General features: G+C 44.7%; 1 long non-coding RNA gene across 1 annotated transcript; it reads left to right on the top strand.

Annotated features, from left to right (window-relative positions):
- Positions 1-5,802: 5,802 nt before the first annotated feature.
- On the top strand, positions 5,803-7,479 carry LOC148894537 (uncharacterized). The gene is made up of 2 exons (XR_016115869.1): positions 5,803-7,256; positions 7,339-7,479. It is a non-coding gene; the product is annotated as an uncharacterized LOC148894537 (long non-coding RNA).
- Positions 7,480-16,632: the final 9,153 nt, after the last annotated feature.

Raw genomic sequence — 16,632 nt, 5'->3', positions numbered from 1 at the left:
ATACACAAACTCCGGATGCCAAGGACAATATTAAGGAGTATTTCAACAGAGCTCAGGACACCACCTTGCATCAAAATCCGGCCACAGACAAGCTCATCGTCAGAGAAGGAAAAATGAAAATCAACGCCATTCGACTCTTCTTGCTCTGTGTAGTCCGCCCGTCAGTCCATCCATCAGTCCACTCGTCAGTCCACCAATCAGTCCACTCGTCTGTCTGTTTACACACACAGAAACGCTTCTGGTAGAATTTCCTCGTAGCCAATGGGATGACAGAATGATGCTTAGAAATAGCCAATGACAGATCAGTACGTTGCGTAAAAAAAATGCAAAGACGCACCCCATACTATATTTTTACCATTCGCAACTAGAACAAGAGGCAATATTTGTCTATTGAGATGTTTCATATGAGGAGACTTAAGAAATAGAAGTTGAATATGAAGTTCATTAGAGATACATGCTGTGAAATGTACTGTAAAATGAGACGTTAGAGGGTCACTGTCAAGTCAGACACTTAACGAGTCACTCAAGGATATTTTGACTGTTTTAGAATAGATGAAAAATATACAATGAAAACATAATGGTTCTTCATAACAACCGTAGTCAGCATAAATTCAATAAACCATCGTCTTTATTTTGTTGTTTGTTGTTGTTTGCACTTCACTTTTTTAAATGAATGACCTCAGCAATTACCACAGATATATATTCGTCATTGTGCTGTTCCATGAAGATGTCTTACTGTGAGATAAGATAAAATAAAATAATCTTTGAATGATCCCCATTGGGAAAAGATATGGTGATAAGCCCATTTGAAACGATGACTTGGCAGGATACACTGCTGGCTGCTTGTTGTTTTGGTGTTGGCTCAGGCCAGGGTTCCTGCCAAAGCGCTGGTGTGGACAGCTGGCCCGTCTGATCCCTCTGGTCTGCTCTTTAATTGGTTTTAGCAGCAGCACTAATGAAGCTGATTATCTTTGTGGCTCAAGGCCCTACTAACCCTGTGACGTTCATCACAGCTGGTGAAACTATGGGCTCGAAAGCAGTCGAACAACTAAAACAAATTCACATTTGCAGAAAGTGATTGATTAACTGATTTCATATCAGAAATACATAATTTTCAAATAAATACAAAAAGAGTAAATATTACTAACTGAAAGTTGAATAAAGATGGATAGCGAGGTACAGGAAAGTAAAGGCCTTATTTTCTATGTTTTAACTGTTGGACAGTTTGTCGGAAGTAGCATGGGGCAAAATCGAGATGGGAGTTAGTGGATAAAATCAGTATTTATAACTTTTTTTATAATAATATTGTAACCCACATATCCTGAGGGCATTCATGGACAAACCATTCACATTCATTATCACATCAACGGACACTTTTGAGTATTAACCTGCCTGTTTATAAGGTGTACCTTGAGAAAACCCACACATTCACAGGGACAATGCACAAACTCAATTCAGGCCTTATCCTGGAATGGATTCTGCACTTCTCGACCGTGCCAAACAATAAACAACCAGGTGTGGGTGGGTTTGTGTGGTTGTATCTATGTGTGTGTATGTAAGTGTGTGTGTGTGTGTGTGTGTGTGTGTGTGTGTGTGTGTGTGTGTGTGTGTGTGTGTGTGTGTGTGTGTGTATGTGTATGTGTATGTGTTCTCGTTTGTGCGCCACGTAGGGACATCAACTTGACTGCACGCAGCCCGGTGGAGACTCGTGTACCCGTGGGGACCTAAAATGAGGTCCCCACGGGCAAATTGCTCCGAGAGACTTCAAACCATGTTTTAAAGATGTTTCATGACATTCCCTAAAGTGTCCCCACGGAGGCATTCCAGACCAAAAATATGTGTGAGTGTATGCGACCCTAATGTGGCAGACTGGTGTACGCCAGGGATGTGTTCTCGCACCAGTCCTGTTCAACATCTTCCTCCTGTGTGTGACACTGCTGCTCCATGAGAGGATCGAGAAGAATAGTGGGGTTACCATAGATTTCCGGCTTGATGGAAATCTATTCAACATCAGGAGGCTCCAGGCAGTCACGAAAGTAAGATCAGAGCAAGTCATCGAACTCCAATATGCAGATGACTGTGCAGTTGTGGCCCACACACCAGAAGCACTACAAGCTAGTCTCTCAGCGGCTGCAGATGTCTATGGTAGACCGGGCCTCTCTGTCAATGTGGAAAAGACTGAGGTAATCTGTCAGTGGGCATCCATTCCTCCAGTTCATCCACCAACATTCACCATCTCCAATAAGCCACTAGCAATAGTGGACTCTTTCAAATACCTGGGCAGCTTTCTCTCTGACGACTGCAGCATCGACAGAGAGATACAAAACCGGATCAAACAGGTATCAGCATCTTTTGGCAGACTTAGGAGGAGAGTCTTTCAAAACAAAGATCTCAAACTCTACACCAAGACTGCAGTTTATCGGGCTCTTGTTGTGTCAACCCTCCTCTACAGCTGTGAAGCATGGAACCTGTATAGTCGCCACCTCAGGATGCTTGAGGCCTACCACATCAAGTGACTACAATGCATCCTTGGGCTATCCTGGAGAGACAGAGTCCCCCACAATTAAATACTCTGCAAAACCAACTGCACCGGTGTGTAAGCTACAGTCACCCAGCACAACGTGCACCAACTACACTTTGAACACCAGGATGCCAGAAGAGCGCTTGCTACGTGAGGTTCTTTATGGCAAGCTCCATCTCGGCCGTCGCCTGGCGGAAGGCCCCAAAAATGATTTCAAGACTAGGTGAAGGACTGCCATGAAAAAATGCGGCCTGAACCCGACCGACCCAGCTGCAGGACATTGCAGCTCAATCTGACGGCATCTCCTCCAAAAAGGCATACCGAAACTTGAGGAAGACCGAGGTGACCGACGTACCAGGAAACGTCAAAGGAGACATCATGCCAGTGCCATACCCACAACCCCAGTCAATGCCTCCACCTGCTCTTCCTGTGGCAAGGGCTATACAGTCACATGAAATGGTCCCACAAGACGTAGAGCTGTACTGTCATCATCGGACACAATGGACAACCTTAAGCAAGTAAGACATTGTAGCAGTAGAGGAATGAGCATGCCCGCCACAACATATTTATATGTGAAAATACGTATAAGTAACATAAGGCCCACAATTGGTGCGTTGCATGTAGCATTCGATGTCACTGCCTTATGCCAACAACGTGGCACAATAGCATCGAGAGCATCCAGCATATTTCGTTCAGATAATTATGAAACTACGGTGACTTACATTGGTCTCATAAATCGTATTTTCGAGACTCTTGTCACCACTATCACCATGGTTCATGGGTCAGTGCAGCCAGCATTACTAGATGATTTGTTTAAAATTTAATTAAATTGATACATACAGCTAATACTGCAGCCCCGATTCTATTGTAAACCCAAAAACACATGTGCAGCGATGCATTTGGGACCCCCATTTATGCATTTTGACAGCCGCTGGAGCAACTTTGTAACTCCACTGCACCAGCACCGGCGGGCGTCTATTATGATTGTCCCATATTGCTACATGATATCCGCCTCATATGATATACTTCTTTTAAAATAGCTAAAGAAACAAATTTAGTTAAACAGGAATTTAAAACTGTTCGTTTTGCTTGAGAGGTTTTGAGCGTGATTCGCTGGAAAATGCTGAGATAATATAATCGAATAAGCATTTACCCATGATACATTCCACTATTTACATCGAACGACATCGACATAAATGGTTGCATTATGGAGCGAGAGAACGGCAGTAAAACCCTAAAAGATATTAAACACAAACATATTTTCATTTTTTTTAAGAAGCAACGGAGTGACATTTCGTTTCAGCAAACTGCTGTTAACGATTCGAATTTAGCGGATAAGGGACATTATTTCAGAGCTGTTGCATCACATTGGAAATCTTCCAATCAAAGAAATTTAAGTGGAGACTAATGAGAAATATTGTGCTAAGTCTGTTCTCTTTGTCATCTCTGTACCGTAGCATATCAAAATAGCACAGCATTTATTGTGTAGTAAATTAAGAAAATAGAAATAGTTTGTTTATTTTATATAAGAATAAATTATTTGACTTGAATTAAAATTGTTTGTATATTACAAATATAGATTTTAGACAAATGATGTTTTTTTATTTGCAATTTAGAAATATCATGCTCCAATGAATGTATTTTGCTTTATTCCAATCAGTTTTGTATACTTGGGCAATCTAGTTAAATCTGGCCCCATCCATTTTAGAGTTTGGCCGCCTTTTCAGACACAACCCTTTTTTAATTTCCCAGATGCATCCTTGTATGTCTTCAAAATATACAAATTGATCCAAACAGGCAAAGACAGGCATAAAAGTGGCAGCATTTGTAATCTCAGAATTTGAACATGTTTCAAGGCTATTTATTGGAATTCTTGTGACAAATAAGGACAGTGATCATTTAGTTATTTGCATTGAATAGAACAGATCAAGCCATTAACCAATATTGGCGGTTATGGCAAAAAAAAAAAAACATTATTTCCAAAATTGCCACAAATGACAATCAATAAATAAAAAGAAACAACATGATTAACATCTCAAAATGTATTTTTTGTTTTTGCAGGATCAAAGTCGTTGGATGAGATATGAGATGGAGAGATCTGAGAAGACCAAAAATGTCAACCAAGGTATAAGAACCGAATTTGACTGAATGCAACGTTCGCTGAACTATAGTCTGCTACAAATGAAATGAAGTTAAACTTAACTTTATCGACACTGTTTTAAAAAAACTTGCGACTTCAGTTACAGTGTCAAATCCTTAGACTTCTGCCACTTGCACATTGTGACACATAATATCTGAAGAGAATAACCCCTTTATGTTGTAACCAAACATTCTTTCATTGGCAGTTGATTTGATGTTTTTTTGGTTTGTTTTTCAGATAAATCACAAAGAGAGCTCCATTGATGACAACAGCCATGACCACACTTCTAGTGATGTTGGTCATAGTGCAAGTGTCCCTGAGCTGCAGAGGCCGGTCAGTAACATCATAAGAATGTATTGTGCTTAATATTTTGCAAATTCCCCCATTGTGGGACTATTAAAGGCTTTCTGATTCTGATTCTATTAATCATAGATATGGGGAAAAACACAATTTATGAAAACCTGGATTTAACATTTCTTGGTATGTTTTGAAAAGCTATTAGATTCTTATTTAATCTCATATTATTATGAGAATAATGAAGGATTCCATGAAATCACTGGACGGTATCATACATACACACAATGAGAGAGGGAAAATGATTTTACAGAGTAATTAAAGCAACACTTCGATAGGCTGCATCACTTATGGTCCAACTCACATCTCTTCAAAACAAGTGTCTTCCTATTACAATGTCTAATACGAGAATGAGCATGCTGAAGTTCAAAACTTGCACCAGAGGGATCTTTTCAAATTGTTTATTTCAATGTTTCAACAGTTCTATGGCAATTTGCAAAAGTATGTAGCAAATAAACTGCTATTTATATATGTATATACAGTAAAGTCTTGTTATATCGATATTCTCGGGAGTTAGAAAAAATATTGATATAACGGTAAATTCGATATATCCGTCCTGCGCCGAACTGCATTAAAGGGGGGGAGGAGGCAACACATAAACGGGGGACCTTTGATATGGCATGTCATTTTATCATTGGGTTCATGGATTACGTATCTAACATGCTTTTTGTACAGTAGTGAAGTGAAAAATAAATTTGCGCATAAAATAAAAACGTCTACACTTTTTTAATGACTATTTCCTTTCCAAAATGCACCAATGCAAAATCCTTACGTTCTATTTGTGACAGGTTGTAAATTATCGTATTTCCTATTTTGGTTACATTCGCGTAGTTCTCTTGGTTTACAAATGATATATATCGAAAATGTTTATTTAAACATGGAACGCCTGCTTCGGTTCATGTTTCGTGTCGGACCGATTTAGATCGTTGGACCGGAAATTGTTGTGCGCGTACGTTTGCATTAGATCGGGGCATTCGAAGTAAACCACTGTTGAGTCAAGACGTATCACATTGCTTGTCTTGTGGTTTTTTTTCTGGATCCCACAACACCGTATCTCCCTTACTATAGTGGAGAGCGCAACATTTTGGAGGCACCGCTGGGATATTTGCGTTCGAGTGTTGTCTACTCGCCGTGGGTAGAAGCTCGCGCCGAATATCCCCAATCAACCCAGTCGGAGTGGCGTCGCCGTTTACTGGTTTGTTTCTACATGTGCTCTAGTTGCATCTCTGTGCGTACAGCCACCACTAGAGGGCACTGGAAGACTTTGAAGTGAATCCGGCCAGCTGAACTGCGTCTACCCTCTCGAAAATGGCGTTAGAGGAATTACAGTTGGACATCAAAGGCAAGTTATTTGGACTGAATTTTCAACAGTTGTCAGAGTTATGTGCTGAAATCCAAATATCTGGACTGGAAAGAGAGCAACTTACAGGAAAGACTCGAGGCCAACTAATTAATATTGTGTCAACCTACATTGAAAGAGCTGAATTAGAGCTAGAAGATGGAGGAATGTCAGATTTGCTACGTATAAAGGACTTGATTGAAAGTATAAAAGATTTTGAACCAGGAATAGCCAAACCAAGTGAAAAAGGTCGGGATGCAGTGCGAAAGAGAAGCATAGTGCCCCCAGACACTGCCCCCTGGCGCAAAGATTTCAAAATATCTGGACAAATAGGTGAACTCGGACAAAAAGATAAACTCACATTTCCTAATTTGGTCAGACAGATAGAAAGTGGGCTCAGTAAAGGCTACCAGGGGGATGAGATCATCGATGCAGTGGTTCGTGCCATAACACCAGGTCTGCAGTTGAGAAGCTACCTCGAAGGGAAAGAAAATCTTACCCTAACTTCTTTACGAAGGATTCTCCGATCTCACTATCAAGAGAGAGGAGCCACTGAGTTGTACAAGCAGCTCTCATCGGAAGTGCAGACTAATAAAGAGTCCCCACAGAAATTTCTACTGCGTGCAATGGATCTTCGTCAAAGGATTCTTTTTGCATCTCAAGAAGCTGAATCAGGGGTGAAGTATGATCCCACGTTGGTCCAGAGTTTATTCCTGCACACAGTTCTGACGGGGTTACAGAGTGACAATGTAAAGAGTGACATGCAACCTTTCCTCCTGCTAACCACCACATCAGATGAAGTACTGTTAGAAAAATTAAACATGGCATGTGCAAATGAAAAAGAGCGACAGGAAAAAAAGAAAAATGCTGCTGCACGGGTGACAACGCTGAACACTGTCCAGGTAGATGACACACCAGTCCCGATTGGGAAGAAGACAGTCTTAAAGCAGAATACTGTTACTGTGCCGAATGAACTCCTTTCAGAGATCAAAGAGATGAGGTCAGAGATGATGCTGTTAAAAGAGCTGCGTGCAGAAGTGTCCCAGATCAAAGAGACTATTCAGAAACCAACAGCCACTTCTCAGCCCACCAGCGGAGGACCTGAACGCCTGCCTGACCACTACCCTGAACAGGTCGCCTTCACTCCACCTTCACAATATCAGGTAGATCCACCAGCCAGGCACTACTACACCCAGCACTCCCCATCAGCTCTTCAGCAGTACCACCCAGGGCCCAGGCCGATGAGGGGGGCAGCACAGTTCCAGCAGCGGTTCGCCCCTCCGCAGTACTACATGCCCCGTCGCCCTCAGCCCAGGTGTTATTCTTGTATTCAGACAGGTGAAGAATATTGTCAGCACTGTTTTAAATGTGGAAGTAGTGAACATTTCAGAGCAGGCTGCAAAGCACAGAACTCAGCTAGGAACCATGCTTTAAACTAGAAAGGGTTACTCCAGTGGGACATGGTGTGACCACAGAGACAGATAGGTCCCAGTGTTACAGTGGTGCTATGAAAATGGAATGTAAGCCCCACACACGTGGCCCCGTTCAGAAGAGACATAAGCAGTCATTTGTCGAGCGTACAGATAAGAACCAGTGTGGCAAATTACCTTCGGTCAGGGAGTTAGTGGGAAAGAAATGTCTTATTCGGTGCTTTTTGGGTAACAAAAGGGTTGAAGCACTCTGGGACTCGGGGTCCCAGGTGTGTGCTGTAGATGAGTTATGGAAACAAACAAACTTACCTGACGTGTCATTGAAAAATGTGAATGAACTTATTGACCCTGATAACACTCTCAATATTGTGGCAGCTAATGGAACGGATATGCCTTATGTAGGATGGCTTGAGATATCATTTAAACTTGGTGCTAATGATCCAGGGCTACTTGTACCAGTATTAGTACTAAAAGGTGACCAGCAACAGTGTCCTATCATAGGGTTTAATGTCATTGAGCGTCTTGTGTTAGATAGCCTCTCTAATGAGTCACAAACAGGGGATACAGAAAAGCTCTTGAAATCGGTTAGACTAGCTTTTCCCCACCTTAAGCGCAATAAAGCTGCCACTTTCATAAAAGCAGTTAGTCTGGGACAAGCACATGAGTACCGTGTAAAGACAACAAATGAGAGATTCACTATAGCCAGGCATAGCTCACTTATTATTCCATGCAAAGTACAGGCTAAGCCCTTTAAGGAAGATGTTACATTGGTTTTTGAGCCAAGTGAAAACCCACAGTGGCCAGATGGCCTCGAGCTTTGTGACTCGTTGGTCTCAGTTAAGGCAGGTTCCATCCCTAGGATAGTTGTTAGTGTCCAGAACCCTACTAATCATGATATTAGGTTTCCAGTAAAGGCTATTATTGGTACAGTGCAGTCGGTAGGGTCTGTCTACCCAGCTAACATATTTAAAAGGGACCTTCCTTCAGTGGTTGTCAATGAGGTCCATGTCCAGAATACCACCATCGCTCTCAGTGAGCAGTGGGACACCCCAATAGATCTTTCTCATTTGGACGAAGATAAAAGAAAGACCGTTCAGCAGATGTTGAGAGAGGAATCGGCATCATTTTCAAAATCGGACGACGACATAGGGTGTGTGGAAAACCTACAAATGGACATTTTGTTGAAAGACACTGAGCCTGTTTCAAAGACATATATGTCTGTCCCAAAGCCAATGTACAGAGAGGTGAAAGACTATTTACAGGACTTGATAGCGCAGGGGTGGGTGGAAAAGTCCACTTCCTCCTACTCATCCCCTGTCGTCTGTGTCAGGAAAAAAGATGGTACACTGCGCTTATGTATTGATTACAGAGAGCTGAACCGGAAAACACACCCTGACCGGCACCCCATCCCACGGGTACAGGACGTGGTGGATAGCCTTGGGGGTAACACCATCTTCTCGCTGCTGGACCAAGGCAAAGCATACCACCAGGGGTTCATGTCCAAAGGGAGCCGACACCTGACTGCCTTCGTGACCCCTTGGGGCCTTTATGAATGGATTCGAATTCCGTTTGGACTCATGAATGCACCAGCAGCGTTCCAGCGGTGTATGGAACAATGTCTGGAGGGGTTACGGGACGAAATATGTGTCCCCTATCTTGATGACATTCTTGTTTTCAGCGGGACATTTGACAACCACGTTGAGGACGTCAGACGAGTGTTGCGACGTCTCAGGGAAAATGGAATAAAACTCAAAGCCCGAAAGTGTGACCTCTTTAAGCCGGAAGTGAGGTACCTCGGCAGGATTGTCTCTGCTGAGGGGAGCAGAATGGACCCGGCAGATACAGCAGCAGTGCGTGCCCTGAAAAACAAGCAGCCAGGCACTGTCGGTGAGCTTCGAGCCATTTTGGGACTATTAAGCTATTATAGGCAATACATCAAAGATTTCTCTTGTATCGCTAGTCCCTTGTATGCTTTGCTTAAAGCCCCTCTGAATGTTGAGACTCAGCAGCATCAAAGACAAAAATGGAAAGTGAGACATAACAGTGTGTCTTCCAACACACGTGTTGAGTGGAGTGATGAGCATCAGTCAGTGTTAGAGCAGCTAATAGACTGTTTAGTTCAACCACCAGTTTTAGGTTTTCCTGACTTCGCGCATCCTTTCATTTTGCATACAGATGCCTCTAACCGGGGTTTAGGTGCTGTGTTGTACCAAAGACAAAATGGCAAACTTCGCGTGATAGCCTATGGCTCTCGGACATTAACTGCAGCTGAGAAGAATTATAATTTACACTCGGGCAAGTTGGAATTTTTGGCGCTTAAGTGGGCGATCACAGACAAGTTTCGTGATTATTTGTACTATGCACCATTCTTCACTGTGTATAGTGACAATAATCCACTCACGTATGTACTGTCGACTGCTAAGTTAAATGCAACTGGGTGCAGGTGGGTCGCAGAACTTTCTGATTTTAATTTTACTGTTAAATATCGTCCCGGTAAGGAAAATGTTGATGCAGACAGTTTATCTAGGATGCCCCTTGATATGGTAACATATATGGACGGATGTACAAAAGAAATGTCATATGATGCTGTGAGTGCTGCCGTACAAGCGGTTGACCAACAGAACGAGTCTAGTGCAGCTTGGTCTATGGGAATCTCAGCTATGTGTGCCGAGGTGTCACTAAACACACCGATAGCCCCATTGACTGTTGGACAGATCAAGGTAGATCAAGAGACTGACCCCATTATAGGACATATTATTAGATACAAACTGGCGGAGACGAAACCGCTAGGTACTGAACTAAGAAAGCATTGTCCTCAAGTTGTTTGTCTTGTGAGGGAATGGGACAAGCTACACTTTAATGACAGAGGTGTTTTGTACAGAAAAACGGCAAACAGAACCCAACTACTGCTTCCTGAAAAACACAAGGTGACAGTGTTAAAAGAGCTGCATGATGAAATGGGCCACCATGGTGTAGAAAGGACTCTTTCCCTTGTAAGGGATCGTTTTTACTGGCCCTTTATGCAAAAAGAAATAGAGGACTATGTACTGAGAGAGTGTGTGTGCCTAAAACACAAAAAGCCCAACCGTGAGACCAGAGCCCCTCTTACTAATATTGTGACTACTCAGCCTTTTGAACTTGTCTCCGTTGACTTTTTGCATCTTGACAAATGTAAGGGTGGTTATGAATACGTGCTTGTGCTAGTAGACCATTTTACACGTTTCGCTCAAGTTTATGCTACAACGTCCAAAGCTGGCAAAACAGCGGCAGACAAAATCTTTAATGACTATGCTTTAAAGTTTGGGTTCCCCCTTCGAATTCACCATGATCAGGGTGGTGAATTTGAAAATCAACTTTTTGCTCAACTGAAGGAATATTGTGGGGTTGCGGGTTCAAGGACAACCCCCTACCATCCACAGGGAAATGGACAAGTTGAACGATTTAATCGAACACTGATCCAGATGTTAAAGACACTGACAGAGAAACAAAAGAGTAACTGGAAAGACTCACTAAACAAACTCGTTTATGCTTACAACTGTACCAAAAGTGAGGTGACAGGGTTCTCACCTTTTTACTTACTTTATGGACGTTCACCACGTTTGCCAGTTGATATGTTGTTTAGTTTGAATCCAGACTCGAACCAGGGTGAAACCAACCAGAAGGACTATGTGAAGAAGTGGAAACAGGGCATGGAGGAAGCGTATGCGATCACGCAAGAAAATAACAACAAAGCTGCTGCCAGGAGTAAGAGACTATATGACAGTAAACTAAAGTATTCTACCCTGTTGCCCGGTGATCGTGTTCTGGTTCGAAACTTAACCCCACGTGGAGGTTCAGGCAAACTGAGAAACCACTGGGAGGATGTTGTTCATACAGTGGTTCGTCAAGTCAGCCAAGACATTCCAGTTTATGAGCTGAAACCTGAGAGGGGGAAGGGCAGATCTAGGATACTCCACCGCAATCTCTTGCTGCCATGTGATCATTTGCCATTAGAGACTTCACTACAGTCCCAGTCCAAGGAAAAGTCCACTCGGCAACGACCGAACAAGATGCCGGAAATGGATCCGGAAGAGGATGATGAGGAGGATGAGTATTATCCAGTGTTGCATCGCCAGAGCACCCGACCAGACTCACCAGAACCGCGGGACGTGAGCTTTGTGGAGACAACCCACCATGATGACAATCAACTGGGGAATGAACTGCCGGGGACGGAGCCGGGAGCTGCGGAAGTTGATATTCACACGAAACCACGACAAAAAACTGTGATTGTTGCAAGCGATAAAGATATCTGAATGCTACACAATTAAATAAATGGATGAAAAACCAAAACTGCAACGTTTAAATTACGTTGATGAAGTATGTTTGGTCTGAGAACCGTGTTGCGCCCAAAAGCCGCCAGAAGATCTGTCCAGATCTGTCACCATCCTGGCCAACCAGAAGCCATGGCTGACGGGTGAAGTCCACAGGCTCCTCAGGGCTCGGAACGCTGCCTACAAAGCTGGCGATGAGCTGGGCCTGAGGACAGCCAGGGCCAACCTGTCACGTGGCATCAGGATGGCCAAGAGACAGCACTCCAGGAGGATCGCCAACCACTTCAAAGACAGCAGTGACACCAGGAACCTGTGGCGTGGGATACAGACCATCACAGACTACAAGCCCACTCCACAGACCTGCGAGAACTCCACCACTCTGCTGAACCAGCTGAACGACTTATTCGCCCGCTTCGAGGCAGACACCAGCACTCCAGCACAGAAGACCCCACCACCTCCCGGCGAACAGGTGCTGACACTGTCCCAGGACAGCGTGAGGTGATCCCTCAGAGGGACCAACGCACGAAAAGCCCCGGGTCCCGACGGCATTCCTGGCCGTGTTCTGAGAGACTGCGCTGTGGAGCTCACAGATGTCTTCACGGACATCTTCAACACCTCTCTGAGCCAGGCTGTTGTGCCCACGTGCCTCAAAGCCACCACCATTACCCCGGTCCCGAAGAAGTCGTCCCCCACCTGCCACAATGACTACCGCCCGGTCGCACTCACTCCCATCCTCATGAAGTGCTTCGAGCGGCTAGTTATGAACCACATCAAGGCTGCCCTCCCCCCCACCCATGACCCCTTCCAATTTGCATATGCCATCTCCACTGCTCTCCCCCACCTGGAGACCAGAGACTCCTACGTCAGAATGCTGTTCATCAACTTCAGCTCATCATTAAACACAATCATCCCCCAACAACTCACCGATAAACTGAGCAAACTGGGGATCAGCACCTCCCTGTGCAACTGGCTGCTGGACTTCCTGACGGGGAGACCACAGGCAGTCAGAGTTGGCGACAACACTTCCAGCACCATCACGCTGAACACAGGGGCCCCCCAGGGGTGTGTGCTGAGCCCCCTCCTCTTCACTCTGCTCACGCACGACTGCTCACCATCATCACCCAGCTCCAACCTCTTCATAAAGTTTGCGGATGACACGACTGTGGTGGGCCTCATCAACAACGACGAGGAGACAGCCTACATGGTCGAGGTCAGCCGCCTGGCCACGTGGTGCAAGGACAACAATCTCCGTCTGAATGTGGAGAAGACGAAGGAGATTGTTGTGGACTTCAGGAGAGTGCGCCCCCAGCATGCTCCACTAACCATCGACGGTGCTGCAGTGGAGAGAGTGAGCAGCACCAAGTTCCTGGGAGTGCACATATCCGAAGACCTGTCCTGGAGCCACAACACGGCATCAATGGCCAAGAGATCCCACCAGCGCCTGTACTTCCTCCGCAAGCTCAAAAGAGTTGGAGCCCCGACCCCCATCACGACCTCCTTCTACCGCGGTACCATAGAGAGCATCCTGACCAGCTGTATCACCGTGTGGTACGGCGCCTGCACTGTGTTTTGCCGTAAGACTCTGCAGCGCATCGTGAGGACAGCTGAGAAGATCAGCGGTGTCTCTCTCCCCCCCCTTCAGGACATCTACAACACCCGCCTCACCCGCAGAGCCATCCGGATCGCTGGCGATCCCACCCACCCCTCCCACAGCCTCTTCAGCCTGCTGCCATCGGGTCGGAGACTGCGGAGTCTCCGAGCCAAGACCAGCAGGCTCAAGGACAGTTTCTGCCACCAGGCAGTCCGGAGACTCAACTCCCTCCCAGCCCTGCCCAGCCTGCCCCTTCCCACTGCCACACTCACCGAACTCTGAGTACACGCTACATGCTGTACGATCATCCTGAACTCTATTTTTTGTTGTTTTTTGAAGAGGGCATCCAAGCGCCGTATAAGAAACGGAGGTGGCCATAGGAGCTCGCCATTTTGTGCCTCTTTTTTTTGGGTGAGAGATGTTCCCCCAATGTTGCCTCAAAATGGCACATATAAGTATTTAATCGATTGCAAACATGTATGCCATTGTTCTCGCCATTGTTGAAGAGAGTAGAAAATGTCGTCTGCTACACACGAGCTGGCGTCTGAAAATGAAACTGGCGTCTGCTACACGGGAGCTGGTCATGTAACAAACTCACATGACTAAGCCACGTGACCAATGGCGCGACCGATACAGCGACCTAAACAGAGACCGATACAGATTTCGATAATGATGGTACTGTATAGAAACCCCTAAGAAAATATCGATTCACCGTAAGAATCTTTTGTATCGATATAAACATAGCAAAATGGCCAGCGGGAGATGAAAAAGAGCACCGTAGTAACCGGATTATGGTAAAAACCACGAATCGTAGTAAACAGGACTAATTATACCTAAAAAGACTAGAAATGTTCATGGGAAATGAAAATAGTGTCGTAATAAGCAGTATTATCGCACATTCAGGTCAGTTGCACATTAGTAAACATGTTATGTTATTTCATGCTTAGATTAGTAAACATATTATGTTATTCCATGTTTAGCTTAGTACGTCTTATGTTATTACATGTTGAGTTTAGTCTACATGGATTTATGAAGCTTATTAGTTGAATAGTTACGAAAGCAGAATGTAACAAGTATCAACTTTCAGTCTAATGTTCTCCCAATACTTGTCCGTAGCTGATTGGACAACAGATCGTTGCTCTGTGACTTCCAATACTTGTCCATAGCTGATTGGACGACAGATCGCTGCTGTGTACTTTTAAAACTAGTTTGAGCAGGCGGGCTTTGCTCTTTTTGGATCCCCGCTCCGACGAGAGATGTGCTCATTTCGTTTTACGAGAATAAAGTAGTTTTTTCTGTTCACCAGCTATCGTCTCCGCTGGTATTTCATCATAAAACTTCGTTGAACTCTGAACCAGATGAGAAAGAGGAATTAGAACCGAAATATATATATATATATATATATATATATATATATATATATATATATATATATATATATATATATATATATATATATATAGCGACTGGATAGCTCAGTTGATAAGGCATCGGTTTGGCATATGGAAGACGAGGGTTCGAAAGGGCAGAGAAAAATGAGCACAAAAACATCATCCAGTGTGGGTCCTTGGGCAAGACCCTTCACGCTAATGCCTACCTCATACAATGATGAGAGACAATAAATGGAATGACATGCCGGCTCAGACGTCGCCCGGCCAAACAAGGTCTGCGTCAGGTGCTGGGGAACCAGAGCACCTTGATGAAAAATGGGCAACTGGAACAAAGCGGAGTTGGACGAGATGCAATAACATGGCTCTGTTGGAATGCTACTACTCAAGCAACCCTAGTCAGAGGGGTTACATGCGGAGAATGGGGGCTGAATGGTTACTTCGAAACCCACAGTCGCGGTTGACCACGAAACAACTAGTAGCTCAGTGTTCCAATATCCACAAACGGCAATTGCTATCACAACTTGAGATTGATGAGGTACAACACAAATTCCGAGGTGAAGGGCCCCAGGCTGCCACATCAGAGGAAGAGGTTCAACCAGAGATTGGGAGGCAAGCCCCAATGAATGATGACACTGGGAAGCCAGCCCCAATGAATGAAATGCTGAGCGAGGCAGCAATTGACCTGAGAGATAACTGGGCAACTAAGGACAACAACGATTACAACGGCTCTGTGAAGTACCACCTGAAAGTCTCATGGAAACTGTGAATGCAGCACTGAGAACGATCCCGACCGGAACGATCACAGAAACCAATGAGCTGATATACACACACCCATGGATCACCTAAAGCTTGGAGTTGTATAAGGTCAACAGGACCCCGAGAGCCTTCGTTGCAAACTCGATGAGGATGTGGAAAACCACAATTGAAGCCAATGGCAAGGGCAAGCCACTAACACAAGTGTCCATCAAATGTGGCATATACCAAGGTGATGCACTCTCCCCGCTGCTGTTCTGCATAGGACTGAACCCCCTCAGCCAGATAATCGCCAAGACAGGCTATGGATACCGCCTCAGAAATGGAGCTACGATCAGTCACCTCCTCTACATGGATGACATAAAGCTGTATGCTAAGACCGAAAGGGACATAGACTCCCTGATCCACACAACCAGGATCTACAGCAGTGATATCGGAATGTCATTCGGGCTGGAGAAATGTAGTCGGATGGTGACTAAGAGGGGCAAGGTAGTCCACACTGAAGGGGTCTCACTCCCTGAAGGAACAATAGCAGACATTGAAAACAGCTACAAGTACCTCGGTATACCACAGGCCAATGGCAACCTCGAACTAGCAACAAGGAAAGCGGCTACGACCAAATACCTCCAGCGGGTGAGGCAAGTCCTCAGAAGCCAGCTCAATGGCAAGAACAAGACCCGGGCAATAAACAGCTATGCCCTGCCAGTGATCAGATACCCTGCAGGAATAATAAGGTGGCCAAAGGAAGAGATCCAGACCACGGATGTTAAGACCTGAAAACTCCTTACCATGCATGGAGGGTT

This window comes from Hippocampus bargibanti, linkage group LG08 (genome assembly GCF_051943395.1).
Source record: "Hippocampus bargibanti isolate YZ-2025 linkage group LG08, ASM5194339v1, whole genome shotgun sequence".
NCBI lineage: Eukaryota > Metazoa > Chordata > Actinopteri > Syngnathiformes > Syngnathidae > Hippocampus > Hippocampus bargibanti.
The sequence above is the reverse complement of the archived record's forward strand: the minus strand, read 5'-3'. Positions and strand labels throughout refer to the sequence as shown.